Source organism: Biomphalaria glabrata, chromosome 14 (genome assembly GCF_947242115.1).
Source record: "Biomphalaria glabrata chromosome 14, xgBioGlab47.1, whole genome shotgun sequence".
Classification (NCBI taxonomy): Eukaryota; Metazoa; Mollusca; class Gastropoda; family Planorbidae; genus Biomphalaria; species Biomphalaria glabrata.
In genome coordinates, this window is record NC_074724.1 from 37,347,420 (window position 1) to 37,363,985 (window position 16,566).

At 35.8% G+C, this 16,566-nt stretch overlaps 1 pseudogene; it reads left to right on the forward strand.

The window, feature by feature from the left end:
- Positions 1–16,566, forward strand: part of LOC129922790 (dynein axonemal heavy chain 6-like) — a 66,314-nt pseudogene that overhangs the window by 45,074 nt on the left and 4,674 nt on the right.

Sequence of the window (16,566 nt, forward strand, 5' to 3'; positions counted from 1 at the left end):
ATGAAATAACACAATAATTTTCTGGCAGAATGATCTCCACCTAACAAACCAAACTATGTCAGTGACATTACTTTAGCAGACGGTGCTACTGTTTGTCAACATCACTTGTTTTTTTATTTAGCATGTGAGGCTACTGAAAAACAAATCCTCTCTCAATATTTTTTGGAAATAAATTTATTTGTTTGGTTTTAAATATTGTAATGATTCTCTCCAACAGGCCTTCTGTAAAACACAGATCAACACAACACATCCAACTCAAGAACTTGACAACAAGAGTTCCAAAATAATGTGGTTCTTAATAACAAACAAATCACATCCAATACTACACAATTGGCTACAGGATACACTGGCTAAAAATGCTTTACTAAACTCTAAATTGCTGTACTGCCATACTAAACTCTCTATCTATTCTGGACTCATACTGCTTCACTTGAGAATTCACTATCCCCTGTCATCATCTCTTGCAATTCTTAGGAGGTTTGTGTTAGGATGTAATAAATTTTCAAATCTGAAGGAATATCAGAAACATGTAAAAGCAACAAACAGCATGATCGATGACCACATGAACAGGCAGGCATTCATCTGCATTACTAGTATCTAATTCAATAGATATATATATATATATATTTTATATATATAGATTTATATACTAATATTTAATTATTGTGCTTTGTAGCCTAGATATAGCCTAGGTATTGTGCTGTATACTGTGAAATATATGTACTGTATAGCCATATAGTGCTACAGAATGTAAAATATAGCCTAGAAATTGCACTATAAATTTAGTTTTTGATAGAGTTACATGAGTTTATTTGAATATATGATTAGTTAAAATTAAGTGACCATGTATTCTCTGACCCAGTTTCTAGAGTCAATAGCTTGCCTTATTTTCTGTCAGTAATAAACATAAATATAAATAAGTTGACACTTGAGTTAACTTGAAATTTTCTCCTTGATTTCCTTCCCTTAAGTATACTGCACTATTCAACACATTCAGAGAGGAAGCATCAGCACAAACTTCACAATTTTTGAGTCTTTCTGCTTTGTTGTTGTCATGTTCTCCACTGTTGGATATGGAGAATTTTCCCCTGACATTTGGCTGGGCCAACTCTTTATGATTCTAACCATTATCCTGGCCTTTGTTTTTATACCTAGCCATGTAATCATACTCAAGTCTCCCAATCTAGCTAAGTAAAGGGATACTTTACTTTACTACAAACATTCCAATGGAACTCAAACATTTTAACTCATTTCTTCTAACTGGTTCATTGTTATAAATCCATTCTAGATTCAAGGAATCTTAGCCACATACATAGAAAGAGTTAACTGTGGTGGAGACTACAGTTTGGGTCTATCTAAGATCAAGAAGCATGTGATTGTCTGTTCTACAACATTATCTTTTGACAGCCTGATAGACTTCCTGAATGAGTTTTATGGTAATCCTAACTTAGAGATGAGGCCATTGCTATAGGACCATTAATAGCACTTTAAAAGAGTTGTACTTTAAGCCTCTTATAAAATAACAAAACTACTACAGATTTGATGAGGTAACCTCGGCTTGGGAGTCATTTTACAGAAGATTGAATCATATCAACTTGCAAAGAGATATGTGGCTAAATTTTTTAAAATTGAATAACAAAATAGTTTAATTTTGTCAGCTATTTCGCTTTGATTCTCATGGCATAGAACTTATAACAAAACAAACACAAATGAATAGTTAGACTACCACATGATAAAGAAAGGCTTGAGGTAAGTAATCTTTAATCATGGGTTATGTTGGCAAATGACATGCAGGTTTTTTTTTGTCTTTCTCCCACAAAACTTCAGAGGCCTCTAGGATATGGCAGGGTTGCAGGTGGTCATGACTTCCACAGTATGATGTGGAGGGTTATAAGGGAAAACCTGCACAATCTATTCACCCTAACACAAAAAACTTCCCACAAGCCTCAGCTGAAGGCACGGTGGCTAAGCGGTAAAGTCTAGTAATGTGCTTCTCCAGTTCCGCCGTATGGTAACGTGGTCGATTTGATTTTCTGTTTTATTGTCTGGTGAAACCCATGTCACTTTGTGGCATTTTTTGTGGGGGAAAATGCTGCCTCCTATCACTAATTCATTAAATGTGAAGAAGTCTGCAAACATTTCTCCATTTTCATTTATGATGCCAAGTCCCAGGGTGCCCATACTTTTCTCTCTCTCTCTCTGTGTCACTTCCCACTTTGGCATTCAAGTCTCCCATGAGGATCAAAACATCTCTTGTAGGTATTTTGTCAACTATACTTTGCAGTTGGTCATAAAATGTATTTTTGTCGGTATCACTTGCAAGGTTGGTGGGAGCATAGCACATAATGATATGAACATTTTTGAACTTAGACAAAAATTTTGCTCTAATTATTCGTTCTGAAACTGAGACTTTTGAAAGCTTCCTTGTTTAGTAGTAGTGCTACACCATTTTCATGTAAGTCATCTTCTTTTTCCTTTCCAGAGAAGAGAAGGGTTTCTCCTGATTGCAGTCTTGTTTCACCGAATGTGTTCCATCGAACTTCACTCATTCCCAGGATCTGTAGTTTGTAGTTGGCCATTTCCTTTGCAATTTGTGCACATCTACCTGGTTCTAGTAAAGTACGGACATTCCATGTTCCCAAGTTAAATGCCGCCTTCTGAATAAGGAAGTGTTTCTTTTTCATTGGATTAAGTAGAGTGGTCGGCCTCACAGGATTCCTTCGACTTTCCCTGCATAGCTTCATAAGTCTCCTTTGTGGAGCTCTACTTTCGCCTCTGACAATGTTTAGTGTTTGTGTTTTTGTTCTGGTTTCTATAACACTATTTTTTCAATGGACAGGTTGTTAGCCTATCAAACAATCCCTGTGTCCCGGGAAGGGGGATGCACCTTTTGTCTGGCCTCTTTCCTAGCAGACCTGTCTGGCTTGGTAGTACCTGCCAGGAGTGATGAGCTCCCGCCGGTATAGCTCTGAGGGTCATTGAGGCACTCAAGCTGTCACACCACGGCAAGGTATGTGCATCAGGTGTGCATCTAGCGCGTCAGACATTTACACAGCTAAAACCAACCTGGAAATCTCCTCACATCTCAAACAAGACTAAACTAAGAATCTTTAACTCTAATGTCAAGGCTGTCCTACTGTATGGTTCTGAAACATGGAGAACAACTGAAGCCACAACAAAAAAAAAATACAGACCTTCATCAACAGATGCCTGAGAAATATCCTAAAAAATACACTGGTATGACAAAGTAGAAAACACCAAACTGTGGGAGATGAGTGGACAGAAAAATATAGAAGTGCCGATCTTAGAGAGGAAGTGGAGATGGATTGGTCACACCCTTAGAAAAGATACCAGCAACAGAGCTAGGCAGGCCTTAGAGTGGAACCCCCAGGGAACAAGACTCAGAGGAAGACCAAAAAGAACATGGCAAGCAGTGTACTTGAAGAAGCAGAGAAGACCGGTAAGAGCTGGGAAACCATTAAAAAACTAGCAAGAGACTGTGGAGAGTGGCATGTTTTTGTCGAGGCCCTATGTTCCATGAGGAACTCAAAGGAGTGATGATGATGATGGAAACTGAGCATCACTAGTCTTTGGCAAACTCACAACAATCATTTTTCAAAGACATGAAACAGCTGGGACTAAGGGTTTGATTATGTCAGGGTAGACAAAATCATAGGCAAATACAATAAGTTCTTAGCAACTTGAAATATGGTGTCTAAATGTAGCCTTCTTTATTTCATTGTTGTAATGACCAAATGATGACAGACAATTAATGCGTGTATATTCCGCATTCCACATTTTTCATTCCAACAAGGACATCTGTACAATAAAGTCTCTATTTTCATATTTATATATATATATTTTTAATTTTTTTTTTTTCAGATTAACAATTGACATCCCCCCATGACAATGTCATCAGGTTTTGGCAAAACAAACTTTCACATCTGGCTAGAACCAAGATCTTTGTGCTGCTTAGAATGGGGAAATTGGGAAAGGTAAACTTAGATCTTAGTTGTTATTTTGAAAAATTCAATTTTTCTTAGCACTCTCATAATATAACATACCCTTGGTGAAGCAAAATCAAACTTGCTGCCTTGCAGGATGTGGAGGGATCTACAAAGGGTTAGAGCAGCTTACACAAAAATAAAAGGCAGCTATTGATAGAGGCAAAAGGCTCACTCCCCCAGACGGTTGTGCGCAGGGCTAACAACCCTGTCATATAAAATTAATACTCTGACGAAAGCTTCAATTTTTCTAAGCACACTTATAATATAACCTTATGTCTCTCATAACATACTTTATGGCCAAGATAATTAGGATGTATTAGAATGCATACTCTAACAAACCTCTGTCTAATAAAGATAGAGAAATTCTGGATTTTGTAGGGCATAAGATAGTACAATAAGAATGCAAATATAAATAATATGTCAAATAATAGTAGGTCTAAAAAAATACTGTAAAATAACAAAACATGTTTTTCCTGCTAACAATGTGTCATATACTGGTTCATCTATCTCTGTGATGTTTTTGGATAACAATGTTGAATTGAACTTATCAAAGGGCAGTAACTTTGGTCTACACTACATATAAAGTTCAGTTTCTGAACAACTTACACATCAATGTTATAATGTACTTTTGTTATACAATCATTGTGTTTTATTTGTCAGGTCTGTCCACATTGTGCTTACAAGAATGCCACCAGGTGACTTAACCAGTTAGTTAAACTCTTGGCAGAGCATGCTTCAGGAGGAATATTCAACTTCATTCCCTTGTGATCTTCTTCCATTGACCCATATGCTTTCAGTCCAATAGTTGTGTTACTTGAAGACCAGTAAGTATAATAAAATATTTTTATAAGTATAGGCAATGAAATAATAAAAATTCCTAGGTCTCATCATCTCATCTCTGCCTGTTGTCTTGTCTGTGGCATAGGCTACCAACCAGCTTCCCCTAGGAGTCTCAATTCTGGGCGAGTCTCTCCAACTGCTCTCATGTCTTAAAAAGATAGGTAAAGTTCCCATTTCAGACCTTGATGCATATGATGTTAAGGTCATCTGTTTCTTTGGCCAACAATTAATAAGAAAGGTGTCATGTGGCTAGCACAATTACCAACCACCTTTACTTTCCCCAACTAAATTCAGGTACCCATTAGAGTGGGTGGACTCTGGGGTGCCCTAAAAATCCTGAACTAGAAATCCTAGTCTTCTCTGAGTTTCAAACCCAGGATCCCCAGGTTTTGAAGCTAAGCACTTAACTATTCAGCCACTGCCTCCCCCTCCCATGTCTTGACCATCTTAAACCTTCAAGCTGGAGGTCCATCTTCTTCTTGGTCTGTGACCTCTGTTGATTTGCCATTTGTTATTACTGAAGCTAAAGGTTTTTCCCTATGCCCAAACTTCCTCCTTTCGCAGCTGGGCTTTGGATCGTCCTATGGCGTAGTTTTCTGCACAAAATATAGTAGTTTTTTTTTTCGTGTCACATCTTTTCATTTTTAGTTGTTTTTACTAGTATGGGTTTATAAAGAAATATCTTGCATTAGTATTGTCTATCAAAATTTAAGCATTTTTTTTAATAAAGTGAATATTTTAATAATAGCCTTTTGTTTTTTTAAATGTTTCAGGCCTGACGCTTTGTTTGTTCCTGGATACTTTAGCTCATTTCCCATTGGTCTATTACATGACTGAAAGTATTTGGAGGTACAGTGTCTAAAGTATTATCAGTAACTGATCCTGTTTCTTGTTATTTATAGACGTATTGGTAGTTACTATTAATGTGTTAATCTAGTTGTTTATTTGTTCTATTTGTGCTTTAATCTAGTCATTCATTTTTCCCTATCACATCGTTTCATTTGTCCCTTGACTTTTGGTCTAGGAGTACTGTGACAGCTCACATAACCAAATCCCTCCACTTTACCTCATCAGCAGGTGTTCTTAGCAGGATATTAAGATCCATTATTTTGTTATCCAGCCAGATTGACCCTTTCTTCATGTTCCCTCCACTGTACCTTGAAGAATGATTTTAGGCAATGAGTCATGTCTTACAATATGACCAAACCAGCTCATCAGCTTTCATCTCTTCACAGTATTGAGGAGCTCCTCCTTATTGCCAGTCAGTCTTCTTTTCCTGGTATTTGATACCCTGCATTTTTCTGTTCTATTCTCTCAAAGACTTGGGTTTTTCTTTCAGTCAACCTCAGCATTAAATGTCAAACTTTAACAACCTTATAGGAGAACATAGACCACTAGCCAAGAATAAAGTTTTGTGTATTTAAATAAAAAAAAAAGTAATGAGTCCATGTTAGATCTAGCTAGTTTGAGGTATTGAATTTTTTAAGAGTTTACGCAAACATGTAGTCAGTATAATATGAGATGAAATGAAGACTAGCCCAAACCTTCTTGTGAAGGCAGCCTTGGTGTGGGAAGCATTGAGATCAGACTGATGTACATATCACACAACCAGGCAGACATCCTCACCAATTAATTGTATTTATATATAAAGTCTAGTTACATGTGATTTACATTTTGTCAGTATGTCACAATGGAGTAGATCAATCTTAATGTTGTGTCTGTTCCAGCGTGGATGATCTCCTAGCGGCTAGAATCACTCAAGACAGTTACCTCTAGTGGTTGTCAAAAGAAATCCTGATTCTAATTATGAAGGGAAAGAGTTTCTAGAGGATTCTTCCACCATTGTTGCCATTCAGAAAATTGTTAGGTAATACATTTCTTCATTGCATTACAGTAAAAAAATAAATTTGTTTACTATGCAAAATAAGTTCTGATATAGATTTTGTTTATTTATTATTCATACTAATAAAGTAACGGATGCATGCATGTGTGTGTGAACAATCTATCTGTATTGCCCTTATTCTTCATCTTTAGACTCTCACATATTGTCATGGATAAAAACTAAATAGTTTAATTGCTTTCTAATTAACAAATTATTTTTGTGCATTTCTTTTTTTTTTATGTACATATTTAGCTAAAGAATTACCTTTTGACTGAAAAAAACTCATTTAGTTTTAGTTTTGTTCCTTAATTATTGAATTCATACATGCAGACACTATGCAAATAATGTATTGAATTTTGAATATTTATTGTAGATCATTATTTGGGACAAACATGTTAAAAACATTTTACTAGCTCCAGAGTTTAGACTTAGTTTAACTTCAAAATCTTTATCAATAGTTAATCAGTACGCTAGTCATCAACATTTAGTTTGTTCTATTCTGCTAGACAGACCACTGTCTTTTAGGTCTTGTTGCTTAGTTTAGCTCGAATTTTCTATTGTCCTCTCTCTATGTCTCTCTTGTTTTTTCCTTCTGTCCCTCTTTCTTTCACTATTCTTGTCTAGGTCAGTGTATTGTTCTCATTCTAAGTATGCAAGTAACAAAAAAAAGTTGTAAAAAAAAAGACAATCCCTCCTTTTTTGTAAGAGGGATTACTTTGCTCGTAACTCTTAATAACTAATTCTTCTTCTTCTTCTTCATTGTTCTCATTGTTATGTTGGAGTGTTCATATGACTAGACCAATACATGAGATGAACTGCGCGGTGGTTTCCAAATCAGGGAGCTCTCCATATAGTTTTCTTTCTATTGGGGTGATTTGGGGCCAATGTCTTATATGGGCCTCTTGGTAAAGAGAGCAGTTTTGGAGGACGTGGTCGGCATTCTCTGGTGATACTCCACATGGGCAGATTTCACTGGCTCCAATTTTGAGCTTCCGGTGCATGTGTTGTCGCATTCTGTTGTGTCCGGTCCTGAGAAAGATTAGACGTTGGTTTTGTCGGGATAGCTTATAGTAAGCTTCATCTTTCTTGTGATTTGGATGAGAGCTCGTCCATTTCTCATTTATTTTGTTTACAATTAATTTCTTCATTTCTTCTGGATAGAGTGCAGAGTTTATTTGAGAGTTAGTTCTCCCACTCTTGGCGAGTGTGTCAGCCTTCTCATTTCCTTCTAGTTGTATATGGGCTAATATCCATTGAATAACAGTTTTTTTGCTCTTGTTGTTGAGCTTTGTAAGTGCTGTTCTGAGGTTTTTAATAAAAGAGGAATCAGAGTTTTGCAAGCTTTGGAGGGTTGTTTTTGCATCGGTTAGCAAGACAATCTGACTGTGAGGGGAACTTGGATGATTTGCTAGCATGGTAGCAGCTAGTGCTAGTGCTTCCCTTTCTGCTCTGTGACTGTCAGAGAGCTCTCCAGTTGCAATGGATTTTTCTAGTTTTCCTCCATCTGGCCATTCGATAAGTATTCCAGCTCCTCCATTTGTGGTGGCTTTATGGGATGAGCCATCCGTGTAAACTCTGATCCACTGATTGCTAGGGTAATTGGTATGTAGAAAACAGTTCACTATTTCCTTGAGCTCTGTTGGTCTGTAATCAGATTTTCTTTTTATGTTTTCAATATGGTCCCTTATAGTAGGAATAGGGCTTTCGTCCCAGGGTGGAAATTTGTTATAGTGTATCGAGGATTCCAGAGTAATTTTTTCAAGTTGGTGTTTCTTTTTTAGGTTTAGAGATTCCTGTATGAAATTGGTCCTTTTGAGATGTTTTTTGTGCCAGTTTTGTGGATTTTTGTTCTAAGTGGGTGCCTTTCAAAGGTTTCCAATTTAGTGAATTGGGAAAGGATTTTTATTTCTCTTCTTTCATCCAGAGAGATCAGGGCAGCGGTTTCCTCCATAGTTCTAATGGGTGTTGTTTTGATTGCTCCTGTCATTATCCTTAAACCAATATTTTGAACCTTGTCTATTTTTCTTAGGTTGGTTTGGGCTGCTGAGCCCCATGCTGTGGCACCATATTCTAGTACAGGTCTTACATAACTGGTATAGGTCTTTTTCAGGATGTTGTGATTAGCTCCCCAATCTGTGCCAGCTAATTTTTTCAAGAGGGATAGTCTCTGGATGCCTTTACTCTGTGTTTTATCTATTTGGTTTTTCCAGGTTAGTCTCGGGCCATAGGTGACTCCAAGATAAGTAGGGCTGTCATTTTTTTCTAAAGCTTCCTTATCTAATGTTAATTTTATTGTTTGTTGTTTTGTTGACAGTGAGAATATGGTATATGTTTTTTTTGTGTTAATGGACATGCCCCAGTCTTTGGACCAATTATCAAGAGCATCTTGTAATCGAAATTTCGATGTTCCTACATATTCTTCTGTGCTAATTAAGGCAAGGTCATCTGCATACATGCTGCTTTTAACTTTTTTGGGTAGGTTTTGATTTAGATCGTTTATGAATATTAGGAACAGTGTTGGGGATAGGACTCCTCCTTGGGGGATGCCATTTTTTATACCCACTGTGTGGCTTCTTTGTCCTTGCATGCAAACTAAGGCTTTTCTGTTATTTAGGTATTCCTTTATCCAGTTGTACATTCTGTGGGATATGTGATGCTTGATTAGCTTGAGCAAGAGACCTTGTTCCCAGACTTTGTCAAATGCTTTTTCTAAGTCAACCCACACAATTGTTGTTGGTTTCTTTTCTTGAAAGCCGTCTTCTATTTCTTGTGTGATGAAGGCAATTTGATCTTCTGTTGATCTGCCTTTTCTAAAGCCAGCCTGGGCTTCAGTGAGTAGGTTATTTGACTCAAGGATCCATGTCAGCCTTCTATTTATCACTCTTTCCATCAGTTTGCAAGTACAGCTAGTGAGGATGATGGGACGGTAGCTATCCAGTTTATTTCTTGGTTTGCTGTGCTTTATTATAGGGATCATAATGGCTTTTTTCCAGAAGTTTGGAATTCTGCCAGATTTCCAGCTAGCATTGAATATTTGTAGCAGTTTTCTTTTGGCTTGAGGACCCAAGTGAAGAAGCATGTCATTTGATAATTTGTCTGGGCCCGGGGCTTGTTTTGGTTTGAGGACTTTTAGGGATTCATCTAGTTCCTTCATTTTAAGATTAGTGGTCATTCCCAAGGAGTAAGCTGGATTGTTTTCTTTAATTTTATCTTGGATTTCTGAGTTTACATCTTTATTTCTACTTTCATTAATTTGTATTTGTCCTACGCTTTGGAAAAACTTAATGAATTCATTTGCTGCTATGTTGGAGTTCAGACACATATTGATCTCAGACTTTTGTATATGATAGAGCTAACCATTTTTATCATTGTTCTTCAACATCAATTCTGTTCTTAGGTTGTTCTAACAATATGTCAAATGATGTGGACCCGTGATGTCACAGCTATTCTTAGAGACTCTCGAACAGTTATCAGGGGAATGAGGGACTTCGAACAAAGAAGCTTTACAGTAAAAATTTTTATTTGATTTTATATTTCACAAAACTTATCTTTTCTACCATTATGTATCAGCACTTAAAATATATCAGTACTTTCAAAATCACTTTCTATCAACAGGAGTTAAATCTTCTAGCTGGGGCAGTGAGAGGAGAACTTCCTAAACTGGCACGAGCTACACTCTGCGCTCTTATTACAATCAATGTTCATGCACGGGACATAATTTCAGAAATGGTGAAAAAACAGGTCAGACATTTTTTGACATTGAACTTTTTCATCTTCCTAATATTATTAAATTCCATTTGATGGCTAAATCAATTTTTTTGACATCATTAGAAAATACATATTGCTTCATGCAACAAAGACCTCTTCTTAAAAGATGACTGGTGAAATGTGCATTAAAAATATTTTTAAATGAAATGTATTCATTGTAAAATCTGTAATGACAACACCTTATAGTGCCCCAAGTACCCTATCTATCCCTCCATGCTGTGCAAAAAGAAAGACCATTTTGTGTGACCCTTGAGGTAACAGAAATGTTTCACATGCAGCCCTGAGATTACCAAAAGCTTTAAAATCTTGTATTAGAATGTAATATCTATAGCTAATATCTTAAAAATAGTATGTCTGAAAAAAAATCAAAGCTTTACAAATTAATCAGTCAAATGGAATTTTAAAAACAGTAATCCATTGTAAAAAAGACAAAATCCTAATTGTCCCAAATGTGGTTAATTATGCCTATATTAATCAGCACTCAAGACTTCATGGTCAAAAAAAAAAGAGCATTTAGAAAAACGTCGTTTAAATAAACACAAGATCTTCTTTTTAAAAAGATAGAAAGGAAAATCACAAGTTACAGTTTCATTCTTTCGCTTTTACAAACTGTGTTTTGGGAAAATTTTTTGTTTTTAAAAATAAAGAATAGTTTCGGTAATGGTGATGAAATGTAGCACAGTGCTTTACCTCTTTTACATTTGTAACTATAGGACTCATTTTAGTCTCTTTAGGTCTGTGTCATTATCATCTGCATATAAATAAAAAATCTTTCTGGGGATCAGTATAATGCTAGGAACAAAACAAAAACATTTTCTTTTCTGCACATGAATGGAAACATTGCATGTGCATTCAAAACATTTACAATCTAGAGGAAATATATCTTATATATATTTCAAGTTGTAAGTTGTAGCTGCTGGCAGTTTTAAAATCTCTTTAGCCAAGTTTTTTGGTGTGGCATTTCTTTTGATCTACTAGATTCATGAATCTCTTTGGCCTTCTTTCATTTGTTTGTTAAATGAAGAAACAACAAAACTTGTGTTGACAGGTATCAGAACTTTTAAGTTTTGAATGGCAAAAACAACTCAGATATTATTGGAATATGGAAGTGGACAACTGTTTTCTGAATGTCAATTGCTGTCTACACCTATGGCTATGAGTACCTTGGAGCCTGTCCTAGACTAGTGATTACACCTCTGACTGTAAGTTTATTGATATGGGTATCGTTGGACTATTTATATTTTTCCAAGTGACAGGCATATTTGTTTGATCAATTGATAGGATAAAACATTTGAATTAATGTCAGGATAAAACATTTGAATAATATGACATGACCTGACTAATTTTCAGAACATGCCTACCTGACTATTTGAGGATTCAAGTGGATATTTCTATTGAATTAAAAAAATAAAATATTTGAATAACTAAGTTGACATATCCATTTCATCAATGATTATTAACTGGGCAAACACGTTTAACAAATTTACTGAACACAACAGAATTAATTGCTAATAAATTCTTTAGTTTTAAATAAACTTAATAGCAATGCTTTTAGTTTAAAAAAAAACAGCTACCACTTTTGTGTAGATCCCTACTTTTAAATTGTAAATTCTCAGTTGCTTAACTAGCCTGAAGATTTTATGATTAACATATTAGTACCTTATTCATTAGTAATCTAGTAGAATGGGAGCTCAAAATCTGTAAGTGATGCCAGATGTTACTTTTTGACAAATAGTTATAAGCACAATCAAAGCACAATCATAGAGACATTGACAAAATTTTTTCTCCCTCCTAGAAGGATAAGTTTCATCTTTCTAGTTTATGCATTAAAACAGCAACCATCTCTATCTTTAGTTTTCTATTCATGCCACATTGCTCATTCATAGGACAGATGCCATCTCTGCCTTATGGGAGCCCTACAACTTGATCTAGGTGGAGCACCTGTAGGTCCAGCTGGTACTGGAAAGACTGAAACAACTAAAGATTTGGCTAAAGCTTTGGCTATATGGTGTGTAGTGTTTAATTGTTCAGACAGCTTGGATTATAAGGTGATTAGGACCTTAAATATAACTATGTTTCTTTTATAAAGACTTTATTTGAATTAGTGAATATTGAATATTTAGTTCAAATTGTTCATTGACTTATTATTATTATTATAGCTTTTATATAGCGCTACTTTCATGCTTATAGCATGCTCAGAGCGCTTTTGGTCCAATCTCATTTGTGGACCGGTGGGGGGGAGGGGGTATCTAGGAGTTGGTTTTCCGTGCTGCCTTTAGGCAGAGACACCATGGCTGAGGGGCAGACAAACCATAGCTAAATGGTATAGAGAAGCTTACTTTCATTGAAAAACACCATGGCTAATGGCTTACATACAGACATGTGACTGATGAGACTGGGTGACATAAACACTACAAAACTGAATGACATATAACTCCACAAGGCTCAGTGACTTAGATAATTATATAACACAATATATTTTAAGATAAATAAATTCTATAACAGAAGTAAATTAATCCTCTCTAGATTTATATTTTTGTGTGTGTTTTTATTTATTATATGCTCTAGTGTTCTAAACTTCATGTATTTCTTAATATGCTATTGGAAGGGAAGGCTGCTTCCATTTTCATTAGACTAGGCTCACAAGTCTGATAAAACTAAAACTCACCCCAAAAAGATGCAAGTCTACAATACATGCGTTCTGAGTACAAAACATGGTCAATGTATGTGAAACAAGTCCCCACCTCTGCCAAGTGGATGTGATCAAAAGGAAAAAAAAAAACAACTTTTGTGGTGATCCCTACTTTTAAAAAGAAAATAGTTGCTCAACTCTCTTGATGATAAAGGTGTGATCATCATGTACAAATGAAGCTTTCAGAATGCATCAAATCATATTGTTGTAAACCTGGTGGTGACACAGTTGGGGGTAGTGCTGTGTGTTTTTAGCCTACTCAAATCGCCACAGTCCAGTGCAGGATGAGCGGTCAACTGTGACCAGTGACAGTACACGCCAGTTCGTCAACGACCTGTGTGTAAATATTACGCACGCAAGTCATGGCGATTGTGATCATTCTGAGTGGCCAAGAACGTTCCATCCCATTCTAGAAGGCCGGTAGAGACTCTATATAAGAGTGAGTGTGTTAGAAAGACTGCACTTCACGTTACCTCACAATGTGACCAGACGAGGCGAAGTTAGAGACAGACGGTGTGTGAAGTCAGGCGGAGCTAGGCTAGGTTTTGGACAGTTAGTGTGATGTTGTTGCCAACCGTACAGTATTTCTAATGTATTTGAAATTAAATTGCTACTGTTACTTTGGAGCCCTGATGAGTTGTGAGGTTCTTTGAGTTTGTTGTGTCGTGTGGTGCAGTTTGAAGAGAGCCTGGGCAGTAGAGGAGAGATCGTAACAATAACGAATAGAAGAGCATATAAATGCTTGGGAAGACATGGACATAGATCTAGACTTCACCATGTGTAGAGAAGTGGTAGAGAGACACTCAATGAACAGCCATGTAGCAGCAATGCAGCAATGATGTAGCAGCAATGCAGCAATGATGTAGCAATGATGTTGCAGCAATGATGTAGCAATGATGTTGCAGCAATGATGTAGCAGCAATGCAGCAATGATGTAGCAGCAATGATGTAGCAATTATGTAGCAGCAATGATGTAGCAGCAATGCAGCAATGATGTAGCAATGATCTCAGCTGACCTAGCCAGTTAAATGGAAAAGACTGGAACTACCAGGTTCTACATAGTATGCATTGGCGCTATAGCCCTAACAAGGAAGGCTCTATGGGATAGCCATAGTCATCTTAGGACAGAGGTCTGTCAATGATGATAATGATTACTCTATGGCAGTGATGCCCAAAGTATGGCCCGCGGGCCAGATGACGTGGTTCTATCCGGCCCGCTGAAACGCCAAACCAAATTAAGATAATCACCCATACCTTCTGCCCCCCAAAAAAAAGGTTGAAAAATGTAACTTTACCTACGTTAGGGCTCTCTCTTTTTTCTAATGGATTGGTACCATGACATTTAACACTTAGATGTAAAATGTAACAGAAAAAGTGAACAGATCTTTACTTTTTTTGTTCGGAACATGATAATAAGCCAACATATTTGTTTTATAAAGAAAGTGTGGCTGTTTAACAAAAAAAACCCCAGCATATGAACAGCATTATGAAACAAATATAGCGGTATTGATGGGAATATTTAACACAAAGAGACAAGAAAATGGGTCGGTGGGAAAAGCTAAAATGTTGCTCACATTTGAAGTAGAGAAATAAACCCATTTTTCGATGCGTGAAAAAAAAATTCAAATATCCCATTAGTTAATGTAAGTACTACATCCATGGGTTTCTCATAAAATTAGTTTAATGTCAATTTCATTTCTGCATTTATTTTTGTTACTTTTTCGGTTATGTGGCCTGCGACACGAGTGTCGGAAATTAAAATGGCCTGCAGGTCGAATTAGGTTGGGCATCACTGCTCTATGGTTTGACTTCTTCAGCTATATTAAATACTGTTTTATTGAGCAATTATTAGATGTTAAAATTTTATGTTATTTTAACATAACTGATAGTTTCAATTTCCATTGTATTCTTCCAGATGATGGGAGGATTCTTCTCTGGGCTAGCACAGTCAGGGGCCTGATGCTGTTTTGATGAGTTCAACCGAATCAATATTGAAGTTTTATCTGTTATTGCTCAACAACTTATTACTATCAGAAATGCCAAAGTAGCTAAGGTAGGAATCAAAAGTACATAAGGCAGGATTCAAAAGTAACATAGGCATGAAGCTAAAGCAGCTAATATGAAGCATGTCTTACCATCAAGGGAAGTGTCAATTATAAAGTGTAGCCCAAAAATAAATAAAATAATAACTAATCAAGATAAAGTGACTTTTATCAAAATGTAATTACTTTAATACGGTTATCATAATATAGGATAAACTGTAATAAAGACAAAAAAAAAATTAGCAAAAGAATCTAATGAGAAAATAATATTTTCATATTGAACATTGTGCATGAAAGTAAATACTTGGGTTCTAGGTTTCTGAATGAAGATTTCTTGTGTTTTTATTAGGTCTAACGACCCAGATGAAAGTTTACCTTTATTAGATTACACTTCGGCATGAAACTCAAGACCTACATGTTTTTTTGTTGTTGGTTTTTGGCGTAAAACTCAAGGACTACATGTTTGTTTGTTTTTTTGACATGAAACTCAAGGCCTACATGCTTGCCTCTTGTGTTTCAATCTAGTCCATTATTAATCTCCATTATTGCCTACTAAAAGAAGAGTGTTTTTTTTAAATATTATTTGGAAAGGGAGTTAAACAATCAATGTAATTAATCAGACTAAAACATTGTTCTCTAGAAAAAGTGGCGAACATCGTTAGGCTTAGTTTTTTTGGCAGTATTATTTATGAAAAGTGTTGCAGACTAAGAAATAAATAACTTCAGTTGTACAAGGCACTGTAAATAAAAAGACACCATATTAACTCCAATAAGTCCATCATTATAAAATACAAAGATCAGTGTGAGAAAATGTACCTCATTCCTATAATTTTATTCAACTTATTCTGCTCCTCACAAGTCTATAGACTTCTCTAAGTTGTAGATTTTGAATAATGGGATTGGAATTTTTATACTAAAATACTACTGCAAACTTTTCATATTATAATCAGTAGATACAAGTGTGTATGTAAATGTGAATAAATCAGCCACTCTGGTTTAAAAAGCGAAACAAAATCAATCTTTCAAAGAGTTATCAGAATAACACACCAATATTTCATTAGAATAACACACAAATATTTCATTAGATGAACACACCAATATTTCATCAGAATAACACACCAATATTTCATCAAATGAACTCACCAATATTTCATCAGAATAACACAACATTTCATCAGAATAACACACCAATATTTCATCAGAATAACACACCAATATTTCATCAAATGAACACACCAATATTTCATCAAAATGAACACACCAATATTTCATCAGAATAACACAACAATATTTCATCATGGGCAGTGTTTTTGTTTTACTTATTTTTCCAAATTC